The 15,560-nt window shown below is 41.8% G+C and overlaps 1 protein-coding gene and 1 long non-coding RNA gene across 2 annotated transcripts in view; one reads left to right on the forward strand and one right to left on the reverse strand.

Moving 5' to 3' along the window:
- SYNPO2 (synaptopodin 2) overlaps window positions 1-15,560 on the reverse strand; it is a 194,813-nt gene that overhangs the window by 55,481 nt on the left and 123,772 nt on the right. The window lies entirely within an intron of this gene.
- Window positions 903-10,515, forward strand: LOC138843506 (uncharacterized). Its single transcript, XR_011378272.2, has 2 exons — window positions 903-1,094; window positions 8,829-10,515. It is a non-coding gene; the product is annotated as an uncharacterized LOC138843506 (long non-coding RNA).

The raw sequence follows: 15,560 nt of genomic DNA on the forward strand, positions 1-15,560 counted from the left end.
TACTGAAAGAGCACACGGAAAAACCATGAAATCCATCTAAAGATCACTCTGATCAAGGGAGATGGAGAGGCAAACAGTTTCAGCCCAGTTCTAGGAACTCAATGTCCTTTGTGGAGATAAAAGTCAAAGAGAAGAAGAAAATCTTTACTGGGCTGGAAAGTCAAGGTTGCTTTGGAAAGCACTCCATTGAGTTTCCAAATCACTGGCTAGCTGAAATTCCTTGAGAGCTGAGGTTGCAACACAAAGATGTTTGTATCTCTTAGAAACTGAAATACGTCTTGCATGCAGTAAGCCTGCAATAGATAAGTGCCAATTAAATGACACTATCAGAAACTGGAACTTTACCCAAAAGTTTGTCTTCAGTTTCCTAGGATGTGGCTCAACAGGCACTCCCAAACCTACTACTTCCTATTTATTTTTTCTTAGTCCCTTTTAGGTACAAGATTATTACAGACTATCATATGATAAATAGGGAATTCCTAGTGTGCTCATAACTGGCCCCATTGAATATTAGATGTCAGAAATAAACTCAGGCACTGAATCTTCCCCAGTAAGGGCAATGGTTATACCATGACTCAATAAGCAACTCCACAGCTGTCCCTGCCAATCATTCCATTTCACCATCATTCCTCCGGCCCCATGAGAGGTAAAATCCCAAGGCAATCCGTAAAGCTTGAAAACATTCACTATGTATAGGATTGGTTGCAATTCATGGGGATAAACACATGCCTGGCAGCAGAGGAGGTGCTAGAGCTGAGGTGCTAGTGCAGTGCTGCTGCATTTCCTATGTGCCCTGTTTGTCTTGGCAGGTCCATGTGAGCTGAACTGGGCTGGGGGAGTGATTTCCAAATCCTGTACTTCAAGAAGGGAAACGAGGCTCATGCCAAATGTCTTCTGTGTCCATGTATGTGTACTGTCGATGCACTTTCAAACCGGTCATGCTCCCTGCTATGTTTGACTCACAGTTCTCCTATTTATTTCTGATTGTAGCCTTTGTGAATGTCATCAACTTGCCAACAAGATCCCGGAGCACAGCCAGCCAAGGAAAGCCTTGGAAGAACCCTTAGCCGTTCTCCTTCATCACCCAGCCAGAGGTCTGTGTTCAGTTTATTTAAGGACCTGGACTTGGAACCTGAGGTTTTGCTTATGATACCTCATTTGAATGATCAGTTGAGCAAGTAATTATATTACATATTAACTGATGCCTTTTATGTGACAGACAATGGCATGGGCTCCAGAATACAGTAACAAATAATGTTCTCAAGAGTCTCATATTCTTAAGTTATTGTCACTGCCTCCCAGGGCCTTTGTTAGCAGGAAGCTGGAGTCAGGAGCTGGAGGCAGGCATGGAACCCAGGTACTCTGATATAAGACACAGGCACTCTAACTGGTATCTTTACCACTGATGCTCACATGGGAGACCTGGACTGAACTCCCAGATCCTGGATTTAACCTTGTTCCAGCCCCATCTGCCTCAGGCATTTGAAGAGTTAACCAATGGATGGCAGAGTTTCTCTCTCTCTCTTTCTCACATATACATACATACATACATACATACACACACACACTCACTCTCTCTTCTTCTCAAATAATTTTTTAAATTCAGAGTATAATATTCTATGATTGATTTAAAAAAGTAGATAAACTGCAACCCAATACGCTAACCTTTATGAGTAAACAGCATGGCATGGGAGCACATAGCAGGGCCATCGAGGAAGCTTCTTGAAAGAAATAATTTCTGCTAAAAGACAAGCATTAGCCTCATGAAGTGGGGTGAAGGAAGCTGAAGTGACAAACGCATAGGGCCCAGCACACGGTGAATGCTCAGCCACTGCTTGTGGGAAGAGCCATCTTTTCACAACACAATGTTGCCTCATATTAACGCTGTAATATAGGCTGGAGTACTCAAAACACTTATTGTGTAGGTGAGGGTACAGGTGTACCCTATAAAATGGTTAGGAAGAAAACCTCCTTCTTGCTATGTAATGTGAGTGAGGTTCACAGACCAACAGTTTTGGATCACTTTGAGGCTTGTTAGAAGTACAGAATCCAAGAACCCAGACTTATGAAATCAACATTGGCCTTTTAACAAGAGCTTCAGGTGATTTTTATGCACATTAGGGCTTGAGACTGTGCTGTATAAAGGCTCACAAACCAATAATAACCTTCTCGGAGAGTGGTTTGCAACTTATGGTGACCATTAGGCTTTCCTGGGGAGGAATTTCAAAGTACAGAAATCCAGTTTTATTCATCTACCTTCCTGAAAACAGAACCTCTGAGGCTGGAACCCATGCATCTAATTTTTAATGTGCTTCCCCAGGTGATTCTTAGGCTAATTGTTTGATAAAACATCATATTATTATCTACCTTTTTCCTATAAAATACTTTAGAGAAATATGTTAGGAGCCAACGAACTGTGTGTGTGTGTGTGTGTTTATGCATGTGACAAATAGGCAGATTTTTATTTGATTTTCCTCCAAGGAACTACATCATTAATTCTATTATGTTTATTCTGTGTTTTAAGATTTAGTTATTTATATGAAAGGCAGAGCAAGAAAGGGTGGGGGAGAGATTTTTCATTTGCTGGTTCATTCCTCAAATGGCTGTGAAAACCAGTACTAGGCCAGGCTGCAGCCAGGAGCCTGAAACTCAATCCGGGTCTCCTACATGGAAGACAGGGCCCAGGTAGTTGTTCCATCTTCCACTACCTCCCCAGGAACATTAGCAGGGAGCAGGATTAGAAGCAGAGCAGTCAGGACTTGAACTGACACTTGGATACGGGATACCAACATAACAAGCAGTGGCCCAATCTTTATTAAGTTTCAAATAACCATACTTTCCAAGGAAACTAAAAGACAAATCTATAATTATTATTTTAAGATTTTTAGCCTGTCTTTATTTTAATTATAGGATTTTTATTACTCTGTAAACAAAGATGTTATGAAGCTAAGACTCTCTGGATCAGAAGTACAGACAATGTAAGCTAGTGTACGGCTGAAGATTACCACCAATGTGGAAATACTGCCACTCAAATTCCATTTGTTAGTAAATCATGTTTGCAAAATAACTAGCTCTTCAAAAACATTTTATATGAGGCAAGGTGTTGTGGCCACAGTGGTTAAGCTACTGCTTGCAACAACTTTGTCCCATATGAGAGCACAGATTCAAGTCCTGGCTGCTCCTCTCACAGTCCAGCTTCCTGTTTATGTCCCTGGGAAGGCAACAGTAATGGCTTAAGTACTTGGGTCCCAACTCTGTGGGAGACCCAGATGAAATCCCTGGCTCTTGGCTTCAGCCTGGCCCAGCTCTAGCTGTTGTAGCCATTTGGGAAGTGAAACAGAAGATGGAAGATCTCACTCTCTATCACTCTGTCTTCTAAATAAATATTTTAAAAAGATTTATTTATTTATTTATTTATTTATTTGAAAGGCAGAGTTACAGAGAGGCAGAGGCAGAGAGAGAGGTCTTCCATCTGCTGGTTCACTCCCCAGATGGCCTCAATGGCTAGAGCTGTGCTGATCTGAAGGTAGGAGCCAGGAGCTTCTTCCAGGTCTCCCACGTGGGTGCAGGGGCCCAAGGACATGAGCCATCTTCTAGCTTTCCCAGGCCATTAGCAGAAAGCTGGATCAGAAGTTGAGTAACCAGGACTTGAACAGGCACCCATATGGGATGCCTGCACTGCAGAAGGCGCTTTACCCACTATGCCACAGTGCCAGCCCTGACATTCAAATCATGATTTACTTTAATTATAAATTTTTATTCTCTACCTGATCACAAAATTTAACTTGTTGAAGATAAGGAATTTCTATCTGTTCTTGATTTTCCTTTGAAGCTAATTATGATGAAATTTAAGTCTCCTCCTTATTAGTACATAAACCCAAAGCAAAGAAATGGAATTACCATATTCTTGTTCTGTTAAAAAAATCTCCACACTAATTTAGTTATAAATAATACGACATCTTCTAATATTTGAAGGAAACTGAACTATCAAACGGCACATAAATATATTAAAATAGTTTAATAAGAATTAAAGTTCAGAATAAAAACATTTTATTTAAATCAAACAAACAGCACTCTACATAATTAGGCTCTTAAAGAAAAAAATAAACCATATTAATTTGTCGAGATAAGACATTCATAATTTAAAAATTAAGTAATGCTGAGCCTTTTCTTGGCATAAAAACAACTTGGATTTGAATGAAATCCTCCAATTACCACATTTTTTCAAATCATTGGTTTGGTACCCATCTCTCAAAATAATGCAGCAAAAACTCTACTGCTATTATAACATCATTTACATTTGCTAAAACATCTCATTCAAAGCTTGCTTTGGGAAGAAATAGAAAGCCTAGGTAATTTAAACCAACATGCTGGCAAGTTTGCACAGCTCATTTCAGCTCAGTGTTGAAGGCATTCATTTGTCCACAGGTATGTGTGCCTCAGACACAGGTACTGTTCTGGGCATCGTCCTAGAATGAACCCAAGAAGGACTTGACAGTTGACCTCTATCTGGAAAGGCTAATTCTATGGCAGGTCCTATGGTCACAGGAAATCACAAGGACTCACAGCGAGAGGGGCACTGAACCCATCAGAACTGACAACCCAACAACAAATAGATTTTAAGCTCCTAGTATGTGAAAATTAGTATCTTGTGAAAACTGTGACAAGGAAGATCACAGAACTCCTAAACAAAGCCTCTGGGACAGGAAAATTGTTTCATTTGTTTGGGCTCCTTTCCTCCCTTCCTCCTCTGTGGAAAACAAGAATGTACAACTTAAAGGTTCTTTTGAGCTTGAGTCTAGTAACTGAGGTATCCAGGCTCCAAGTAGGGTTGCCTGAGTGGGAGAAAGGGTGAGATGAGATGCCCACTTCCTTAGCAAGAGGAGCTAGTTTGCCTTCTTACATACTTTTTCTTTTCAATGAAGGAATTGTCTGGCTTCTATTTTGCTGTGTGTGAGTATGTGTGTGTTGAGTGGTACAATAGAAATGTTTATGATCCTCTGGACACTAGAGACCATCTCTTTCGTCTCACATGAAGAGCTACATTGCTTACTGTGATGTCCATTACCCTCAGAAATCCCCATAAGTTACAAAGATAGCAGTAAAATAATGAAGCCACAAGGCAATATATTAAGTGAACCTGAAAAATATGAGACAATTTAGAATGGCCTCAAAAATTGTTACAAGTGCACAGTAAAGATGACTTTGGTTGCTAATAAATGTAGATGGGAAGATAAATGGTTTTGGGAGACCATGTCTGTAGGTGCCAATACCTTAGCCACAGCAGTGACCCTGGCTCTCACAGCTAAATGGCAAAGCTGTGAACATGAGGGAGAAGTCACTCCCAGATATATGTACTACAGAAATGAAGTATTACAAGTTTTACAAAGAAAATAAAGAAACAACCAAGATGCATGTTCCTTTGGGGACTGCCTGAAGTTCATTATCTGGTATACAGATAGCAGTGATGTACACTAGCTCTTTAGCAAGTTCCTCCTCTATATTGATACTTTCCTTGTTGTTGGCCTTGTCTTTTGTTTAGCTTTATGGGATGAGTACCACAGATTGAGAGGCTTTCATTATTTTTGTCAGCAAAATACATTCTTTTATTTTCTTTGCAGCAGCTGTAGCTTATAAATTCTAAGAAGCTGACGGCCACTGATTCTCTAAGGAAGCCCCAAGGCACCCGTGAGCAGCGCTGGTGCTCACAGCCCACATAGCAAAGCTATCCCCGCAGCCAGAAGACGCTTGGAGTTGGGTTTCTGAAGACAAATTCACTGGATAATTAGTGTTCTAGGAAAAGACCAGTGTAGTCCACTCTGTTCCTGAAATGTTAGTTGCGCTTCTTCTTCATTGACTGCTCGGATTCCATCTTACACCACTTCTGTATCAGAATCTCCTTTTCTCTTTCCATATTGTAAAGTAAAGCCACAAAGAACACCAAAATTCACACCCTCATGTTCAAGTTTTTCTTTAAGGTTTCTTTACAGATGCATCTGGTAGCAAGAAATACATCAGCGGAAATGTGGCCCAGTGGACTGCAGCTTCTTCTTACTAAGGAAGCCCACATCTCTGCCTTTCTCCCATCCAGGTGGTTCTGGCTGGAGCTTGGACACCTCAGTTTCTCTCTAGGGACATACAGAGGGCCAATACTGTTTTCTTTTAATTACCAATTTATTCTCTGTGTAGAATATAATAGTTATAGGTGCTGAATGTTCCAAGTGGATATAGATATTCCTAGACTAGCTTGATATTAAAGCTCTTTCAAATTAACCAGTTGGTTGTTCTCAGTAACTACTTGCACACATTGTTTTCCAACAATAGATATGTATTTGCCATGTTAAAACTTTGCTCAGTTATAAAGAAAGCTAATTGTGAACAAATCTTAGACCTGGGAATGTTGAACCCTAAGTCAGGAACACAGAAAGCCAAAAAGCAACACAACTTGCCCTACAGAAGTCCCGAAAGTCTCAATAATTTGTAGCAACAGTTCCCTCTTAATACAAGGATGAGAGTAAGGCTGAAAACAGGAATGTTAGCTCAATGTCTGTTTAAGACATTAGATCCTCCCAGTATCATTTCCTTTCCCTCACGGCCAAGTGAATGACCTTTATTCACCCTACTGCACACCAGCCACAGCTGAGGGTGAGTGTACCTTATGATAGAGGGGCTTAACTGAATGATTAACTATTGGATGGGTGAGACACCTACCCCGACCCCAAGTCACCTCTATCTGGGCTCCGAGGACTCCACAGCTGGACTTGATACACTTTAGGAAGGTGACTGGAAGACACTCTTTAGTCAGTGAATAAAAATAGTGATATTACAGCTTTGCCAAATAATGGCCCAGCCTGGTCACTCTACAGTAAACAGACTGCCAAGGAAATCAGTCTTCTCATCTAAAGTAAAGTCTCTACTGTAAAAGCCAGAGTCCAAAGGAAAAAAAAAAAAAACTAGAAAACAAACACAGATACTCTGCCGAGAGATGAAGCCATTGTAACTATTCTCACTAATGTCTCCAGAGCAATGTCCAATTCATGAAATACAAATATGATGATGTAAAAAAGAATATGGACAGCTCTGGGCAATTAAAACTATGTTAGTAGAGAATCTGGAAGACAATGTTGAGGTCAGTTGCTAGAGTTTCCCATAACCTAACATGTCTGAGTAACAAGACAAAGAGACCAAAAATAGAGGAATAGGGCTAAAAAATTTACACAGGATGCACACAAGTTGTCCTTATATGAATAATAGAAATTTCAGAAAAAGGAAGCAGTAAGTGAAATAAAGAAATCATCAGTATTATAATTCATATATATGAATTATTCATATATATATAATTCATATATTACAATCCAAGAAAATTTCCCATAATTCAAAGAGCAGGATTTCTCAATTAAAAGGACACACATTAGATGAAAAGAACGCTCAAAACAAGGCATATCATCATTAAGTTGCATTAAAAGGTCTTATAAATTTCCAGAAGAATAAGTTACATGCAAAAGATCAAGAATCAAATGACTTTTGACTTTTTTTTAAAGATTTATTTATTTTATTTGAAAGTCAGAGTTACACGGAGGAGAGGCAGAGAGAGAGAGAGAGAGAGAGAGAGAGGTCTTCCATCCGATGGTTCACTCCCCAATTAGCCACAATGGCTGGAGCTGCGCCAATCTGAACCCAGGAGGCAGGAGCTTCTTCAGGGTCTCCCACGTGGGTGCAGAGGCCCAAGGACTTGGGCCATCTTCCACTGCTTTCCCAGACCACAGCAGAGAGCTGGATCAGAAGTGGAGCAGCCGGGTCTCAAATTGGCACCCAAATTGGATGCTGGTGCTTCAGGACAGGGCATTAACCCAATGCACCACAGTGCTGGTGACTTTTGACTTCTAAACAACAATGCTAGGAGCTAACGTTTAGACCAGTATCTTCAAAATTCTGAAAACATTTTGTTTCAGGCTAGAATTAGATACCTCATTAAATTATCAATTAACTGTGAGCATAATGATATCATCATATACTGTAGGTTTCCAAAAATTTAGCACTCATTACCCATGGAGAAAAGTGCTGAGAAAAAGAGGCAGAAAAGCAAGAAAAAGGAAGACTTATGGGGTAGGTATTTTGGCACAGTGAGTTAAGCAATTCCCATATCCCTTACTGGAGTACTAGTTTGAGTCCTGGCTACTCATCTTTGGATCCAGCTTCCTGCTAAGGTATCTAGAGAAATGGTAACAATGGTCCAAGTATTTGCGTTCTGCCACCCGTGTGGGAGACCCAGATGGAGTTCCAAGTTTCTGCCTTTTTGCTGGCCCAGCTCTGACTATCGTGGACATTTGGGGAGTGTATCAGAATGAACCTTTTCTATCAGTTGGTCTATTCTTATTTTAACTAATCCATGGCAGGACCCTAGGGCTAGGGCACCTACATACCACCCAACTTCATGGGGGTGTGAGCACACTGGACACATGTGAGTGGCACATAAAGCCAAGGACAAAGCAAATGGCGGGTATGAAAGTGTGAGGACAGAAACAGCAGTGTGGAATAAAATTCAACAATGTTAGCACACAATTCCATTCCACTTCACTCCCTTGAAAATCTAGACTAACACACTTGGGCCCCAGTGACGGATTTTGGATGCTTCAAGATTTTTCTATGTCTCAACAGAAGTTGAGAGACAGAAAAGTAAGAAAGAACAAAAAGACATGGACCATCTGTGCAAATGACAGGATTTAACCCCAGAAAGTGAAATTACCTATTTTTATTGCTTTTAATTTGCTAATCTTTGCTTCCTTTCTCTCCTGTCCACCTCCCTTCCCCTTGCTCCTGGAATCCAGCCCTGGCAACTCAGACCATGATGAGGTCATAGGCTCCAAAATATGGCCATGGTATGAAGGTGGCAGCATAAATTTTTGAACAACATTTCAGCACCACACCACACTGCCGAGAAGGGAGACTTGTGTAATGTGAGCAAGTATAGCTCATGTCATTTTATTAATCCAGGGTGATGACCCCTGGGCTTGAATTACGTGTGTGTGTGCGTGCGTGTGTGTGTGTGTGTGTGTGTACTTCAGTTTCCTATTCTATATGGCAGTTATCAAGAAGTCTTCCTCGGGGCTGATGCTGTGGCACAGCGGGTAAGGCTGCCGTCTGCAGTGCTACCATCCTATATGGGTGCCAGTTCGAGACCCAGCTGTTCCACCTCCGATCCAGCTCTCTGCTATGGCCTGGGAAAGCAGTAGAAGATGGCCCAAGTCCTTGGGACCCTGCACCCACATGGGAGACCCGGAAGAAGCTCCTGGCTCCTGGCTTCGGATCAGCACAGCTCAGGCCGTTGCAGCCAACTGGGGAGTGAACCAGCAGATGGAAAACCTCTCTCTCTCTCTCTGCCTCTCCTTCTCTCTCTGTGTAATTCTTTCAGATAAATAATTTTAAAAAAATTTTTTTAAAAAAGAAGTCTTCCTCAGCTCAGACAGTCCAAGGGTGTGGAGACAGATAACTTGGTAACAAGCCTCACTCTGGATTCTCACCTATTAGCAAAGTCCCTGACATTTAATGCAAAGAAAGGATGAAAGGGGAATGATCTTTTCCGAGCTGGGAAGGGAAGGCAGGCATCTCTGTGGGTTACAGGTGATCTTCCTAAGCAAGGGGGCAATTCCTCACATCACTTCCTGTGTTAGCTCCTTGTTCCTTATCACCTCCTTAAGTCACCAAACCTTGCTGCCTGGCAGGAAAGACTGATGGCTGGGACCTGGCCTGCTCCCTGCCTCTCCCTCTGCTCACCTTTCTCCCAGGGAGATCATGCTCTGGAGTGGAAGAGCCCTTCCTGAAAGCTCTTCAACTTCTCTTTCGCTAGTTCCTTCAGGTGAAAAATGATTTCTTGGGCCAAAACTTGATGGGATCTTTAATTCAAAACTTTTTTTTTTTAAAGTACCAGCATAAGTGCAAACCCCTGAAGACAGAGGAAGGGCAGAAGGAAACTACTGTCCATGCTTCAACTCTTCCCTGCCTTCCCCAGGATGTCCACTCAGTCTTCAAATCTGATTCACGCTTCACACCCAGGGCATATGGCACCTCCTCCCTGAAGCCCTCCCTGATGATACTTTGCTATTCTCCAGGCAAAGGTTTTTTTTTCAGTCTGTGAACCTGTTAAAAATTACTCTGGGAGGCTGGTGCTATGGCATAGCAGGTAAAGCTGCCACCTGCAGCACCAGCATCTCACATGAGCACTGGTTTGAGTCCCGGCTGCTCCACTTCTGATCCAGCTTCCTGCTAATGCACTTGAGAAAGCAGCAGAAGATGGCCTAAGTGTTTGAGCCCCTGCCTCCCACATGGCAGACCCAGATAGAGTTCCAGGCTCCTGATTTTGGCCTAGCCCAGTCCTGGTGCTGTATGCATTTGGGGAGTGGACCAGCAGATGCAAGATCTTTCTCTTTCTCTGTCTCTCCCTCTCTCACTGTCACTCTGCCTGGTCAGATATATAAAACAAATCTTTCTAAACAAAAACAAAAATAAAAAACACTTGCAGATTCCCTGAGTTTCAGGAGTTGTGAGAGCCTTGAGAAGTTAGTATTACCCACTTGGTTTTTCAGGGAGAATAACAGCGGTTAGGACCCTGTTCAAGGTCACACAGCCAGGGATGCATCGAGAACCAGGACAATTATTCTACTTTCCTTTCTCTGTAAGATATCAGTTTTGAGTCAGGCACCAAAATGTTAATACGCATTTAAAAGAGAACGGCAAGTAACACACATTCAAATTTATTTGTTGGCTTCAACTTTTGTTTACTAAAGTCCTCAGGCTCCTGAAAAGCAAAAACTACACTTTATAAAAGTTTACTTGCTGTTCTTTCCTCTTTGAAGACAGGTCTTCAAAGAGGGAGGTGCCTTTCTCTGAAGGGAGGAGAGAACCTCCACTTTGACTATGACCGTGTCTAAACAAGATGAGTCGAAGAACTCAGGGGGCTTCCATAGCCTTGGAAACTCATAACTGGTGCATAGGGAGATTACTGATGCCATAAACAGGAGTGTCAATTTGTGAAGTCAACGGCAGGAGTCACTGTGCACTTACTCCTCATGTAGGATCTCTGTCCTTAACGTGCTGTACACTGAGGCTTAATGCTATAACGAGTACTCAAACAGTATATTTCACTTTGTGTTTCTATGGGGGTGCAAACGATTGAAATCTTTACTTAATGTACACTAAACTGATCTTCTGTAAAAAAAAAAAAAAAATTATCAATTCCCAACTTGACTCTCACTGGGATTAAACATGACAATAGGTCTGATCTGATTTCATCATCATTTAAAAAAAATCATCTATTATTTTTCACTTTATGTTTCTGTGTGGGAGCAAACTGTTGAAATACTTACTTAAGGTATGCTAGGCTGATCTTCTGTATATTAAGATAATCGAAAATGAATCTTGACATGAATGGAGGGGGAGAGGGAGTGGGAAGGGGGGGGTTGTGGGTGGGAGGGACGGTATGGGGGGGAAGCCATTGTAACCCATGAGTCGTACTTTGGAAATTTATATTCATTAAATAAAAGATAAAAAAAAAAAAGTTTACTTGCTGAATTTTCTCACTCTAAACACACAGAATGATATCTAAAATACGTAAGATAACATAATTCTCTTTTGTTTATTCACCAAGAAGGAAAGTTTGCCTTAAAATGTGCTTCTCTGCTAAACAGCTATAACCTCACCAACTGAACATCCACACTCACAAACAGAAAATCCAAAATGTTTTGGATTTCTGAGCAGTGTGGACTTCACATTTTAGGAACAGGGATGCCCAACTGGTATAAAGTCCATATAGATTTCATCAAATCTGAGCAACTCCACTATTTGAAGCACTTCTGACAGTCCAAGCATTTTTGAATAATGCCTCATCCATAAACAAGCTGCGAATTCATACTTCTGAACTACACAAAGGTGGTGATGTTTAGAATATGACCAAGCCAATGAGGTAGAAGAATTAAAAAGGTATGAGTCAGCTCAGGGCTTTGTAATGCCCCTGATTAACTGCTATCTATTTTCAGAAAAATGTGATTGTCAAGAAGGGCAGTTAACCAAGTCCTAGATGACTCCCAAATCTAAAAAGCAGAACCCTATGCTTTCATAGTTCCATGCCAATAGCTCTCATGCCCTCCCACTACCAAAATTCTAGTGCTGTCTCCTCCAAAATTCTCTCCTCTTCTCCCCAAATCCCCCAGAGCACTATGCCAGGAAGCATGGACATAAAGATCTTGGCAACAAGGGGACCTTCCTCCCAGGGTTAACTCTAAAGTAAAGAAGTAACGTGGGAGAACAGAAATACTCCATTTAAATGGACTGAGCCCACATCCAGCAGACTAATGGAGGGTATTAACATATCTAAGGAAAGAATGTGTTTTTCTGAATGCATTGTCCAGAAACAGAAATTTAGAAATAATCAGAGATCAGCAATGCCTTCAAAAGCACAGCCCAGGAGACTTGCTCTGTCCCATAAGAACTACAGGTGTGTTCAGTGGGGGAGGTAAACACAGCAGAACTGGTTTGGTTTTTAAGGGAAGATACAGCATTGGCCAGAAGATCGCACATGTCCAATCTTCTTGTTAATGCTGTTTCCCTTTCTCTAAAGAAAGCAAACAGAAATCCAATTTAACCTGGGGCTTCTTTGTCTTCAGGAAGCATGAGTTAGTATCCCTCACCCAATTACAGCTTGAATAACACAAGATTAGTTACCAATATGCTTAGCTGAGGGCCTGCCCTGCCTGGACTTGCTACATATACAAAGCTAAGGCCAAATTAAGAGACCTTTTATTATCAGCTAGTTGAGTCAACTTTTCCACATCCCAACTTTTTCTAATGTTTTTTTAATTCCAATCAAATTCATTGACTTTTTCTCAGCTTGCAAGTCAACATTCTTTTCCTTTTCCTTTTTTTTTTTTTTTTTTTTTTTTTTGCAAACACCCTGTAAGGCTGCCACAAAACACTCCAAACATCAGAGTAAAGGAAAGGGTTTATTGGGGGAAACCCGACAGGGAAGGGGCGAAGAGGGAAAAAGAGGGAGAAGGAGAGTGTAAGAGAGATATCAAGAGAGAGAATGAGAAAGATCAAGAGACACAGAGAGAGAAAGACTGAGAGAGTGTCAGAGAGATGGAGAGGGGAGAGAGAGAGACAGAGAGAGAGAGAGTCAGAGACAGAGAGACAGAGAGGGAGAGAGATCAGGAGACAGAGAGAAAGAGAGCCATATGTTCAAGAACAAGTCCTCTTAAAACTTTGCAGGGGTGAGGGGGTGTTAGAGGGTAGGGGGATGGAAGTGGGAGGTGGCCAGGGAAGTAGAAATAGCAAATCTCATTAGGATGGGGGTGGGGCTGACACCAGTGGTTGGGCCATATGGCGATCTGGCTTCCAGTGGTATCCGGAGCATAGATTGCGCCACAGATAAGACTGCACCATTTTACTATCACATCATGCCTGGGTTACATTTATTTTCTTTCTACTAAAGTATATCTCTCTTTTCAAAAGTACACATTGCCCTATTTTATTTAATCACTGTTTCATGTCAATATAGAAAGAGAATAAAAGGCAACTGTATCCTCTATATGCTCAGGGTTGGGTTGGCAGACAGAAAAGCAAGTTATAGCAGGGGTTCAAACAGTTCACTATCTGGATTTAAAAATATTTTGCACCAAGATACATACACTAACTTGTTATATCACGTTTCAACATATTCTAGTTGGAGGCACTAAGAAAGATAAGTCCCTATCAGAGCATTACAAACTTTGCTAAAATTGAAGCAAGAACAAAACACCCTGTTTATGTGGAAAATGACCCCCCAACAGCAGTTTATTAACTGATAAATCATTTTAAGAAGAGACTATGCTGAAGAGGAAGTCCACAACAGCAGACCATCCACATCAACTTGTATGTATTCTACCTGAAGGACCAATGGAAGGGCAATGAACACAAAAACAATGGCCAACACCAGACATCTCCATTGGTTCAGCTTACACAATTCTGACTGAAAAATCAAAGTGGAGTAAACTTTCTGCTTGATGGGTGTCAACATTTTTGTGTCCAGATCAACTGCAAGCAACAGCAGAGATTTCAACAACATTTTCAACCAGTGGGATCAAGGTCCAGAAACATTTCTTTAAAGAATTGTAACAGGAAGAAGAATACAGACTTACCAGCGTGATCCAGAAGACAACAGTACCATCAAAGCAATGGCTACCAAGAGGTGGAAGTGGCCCAGTCAAGGCAAAAGCAGACTGGTCACAGGAAAAAAATGGCAATAGTTTGGGGGTAAGTGGAAGGCATTTTGGAGGCCCAAAGAACAATAATATTTGCTTCTTTGAAGAGTGTCTTGAGAAATTTGAGCCAAAGCTTTAACAGAAAAACTCCCAGGAAAGCTCACCATAGAGTTCTTCTCAACCACGACAAAGTTCCTGTTCAATCCCTTCATCAAACAAGAGCAATTTGGGAAGTGGTTTGCTGGGGAATCATTAGGAATCCACCGTATGGTCCTTTTCACTTCTTTCTGTTTCTTGATCTTAAAAACCTTTAAAGGGTATCTGTTATTCCTCAGTCAACAATGTAACAAAGTCTGTTTTAGCATGGTTAAATTCCCAGGATCCTCACTACATTGCTGGTATTGTCACTTACAAAAGTGTATACACTTGATGGAGCTTATGCTGAGAAATAAAGGGTTTTTTTTTTTTTTTTACCTTTTTTAATATCTAGGGGTTTTATTTGAAAGAGTTACAGAAGGAGGTAGAGACAGAGAGAGAGAGGTCTTCCATCCATTGGCTCACTCCCCAGATGGCCGCAATAGCTGGAGCTGCACCGATCAGAAGCCTGGAGCCAGGAGCTTCCTCCAGGTCTCCCACGTGGGTGCAGGGGCCCAAGGACTTGGGCCATCCTCCACCGCCTTCCCAGGCCACAGCCGAGAGCCAGATTGAAACAGGAGCAGCCAGGGCTAGAATCAGTGTCCATATGGGATGCCAACGCTTCAGGCCAGGGCTTTAACCCACTATGCTAGAGTGCCAGCCCCAGGGTTTTTTTGGTTTGCTTGTTTTTTGTAAGATTTATTTATTTATTTGAAAGTCAGAGTTACACACAGAGAGAAGGAGAGGCAGAGAGAAAGAGAGAGAGAGAGTATGTGTCTTCCATCTGCTGGTTCACTCACCAATTGGCCACAACGGCCAGAGCTGTGCCAATCTAAAGCCAGGAGGGAGAAGCTTCTTCCAGGTCTCCCAAGCAGGTGCAGGGACCCAAGGACTTGGGCCATCTTCTACCACTTTCCCCAGGTCATATCAGAGAGCTGGATTGGAAGTGAAGCAGTTGGGACTCGAACCGGTGCCTATATGTGATGCTGGCACTGCGAGCAGCGGCTTTACCCACTACACCACAGCGCCAGCCCCATGTTTTTACCTTTTAATTCCATTTTTCCCCCACAACCATTTTGAAGTCTCCTTGCACATGTGGTAGAGGCAATAATACAAGTATCCTAAAGAACACAAGCATTGTAAAAGTGGGGGAGATGAATTCAGTTGGGGGGTCTCCTTAGAGTAGGCGATGCC

The sequence above is a fragment of the Oryctolagus cuniculus genome, chromosome 8 (assembly GCF_051225735.1).
Source record: "Oryctolagus cuniculus isolate XC-2025 breed Fujian yellow rabbit chromosome 8, ASM5122573v1, whole genome shotgun sequence".
NCBI classification, from domain to species: Eukaryota; Metazoa; Chordata; class Mammalia; order Lagomorpha; family Leporidae; genus Oryctolagus; species Oryctolagus cuniculus.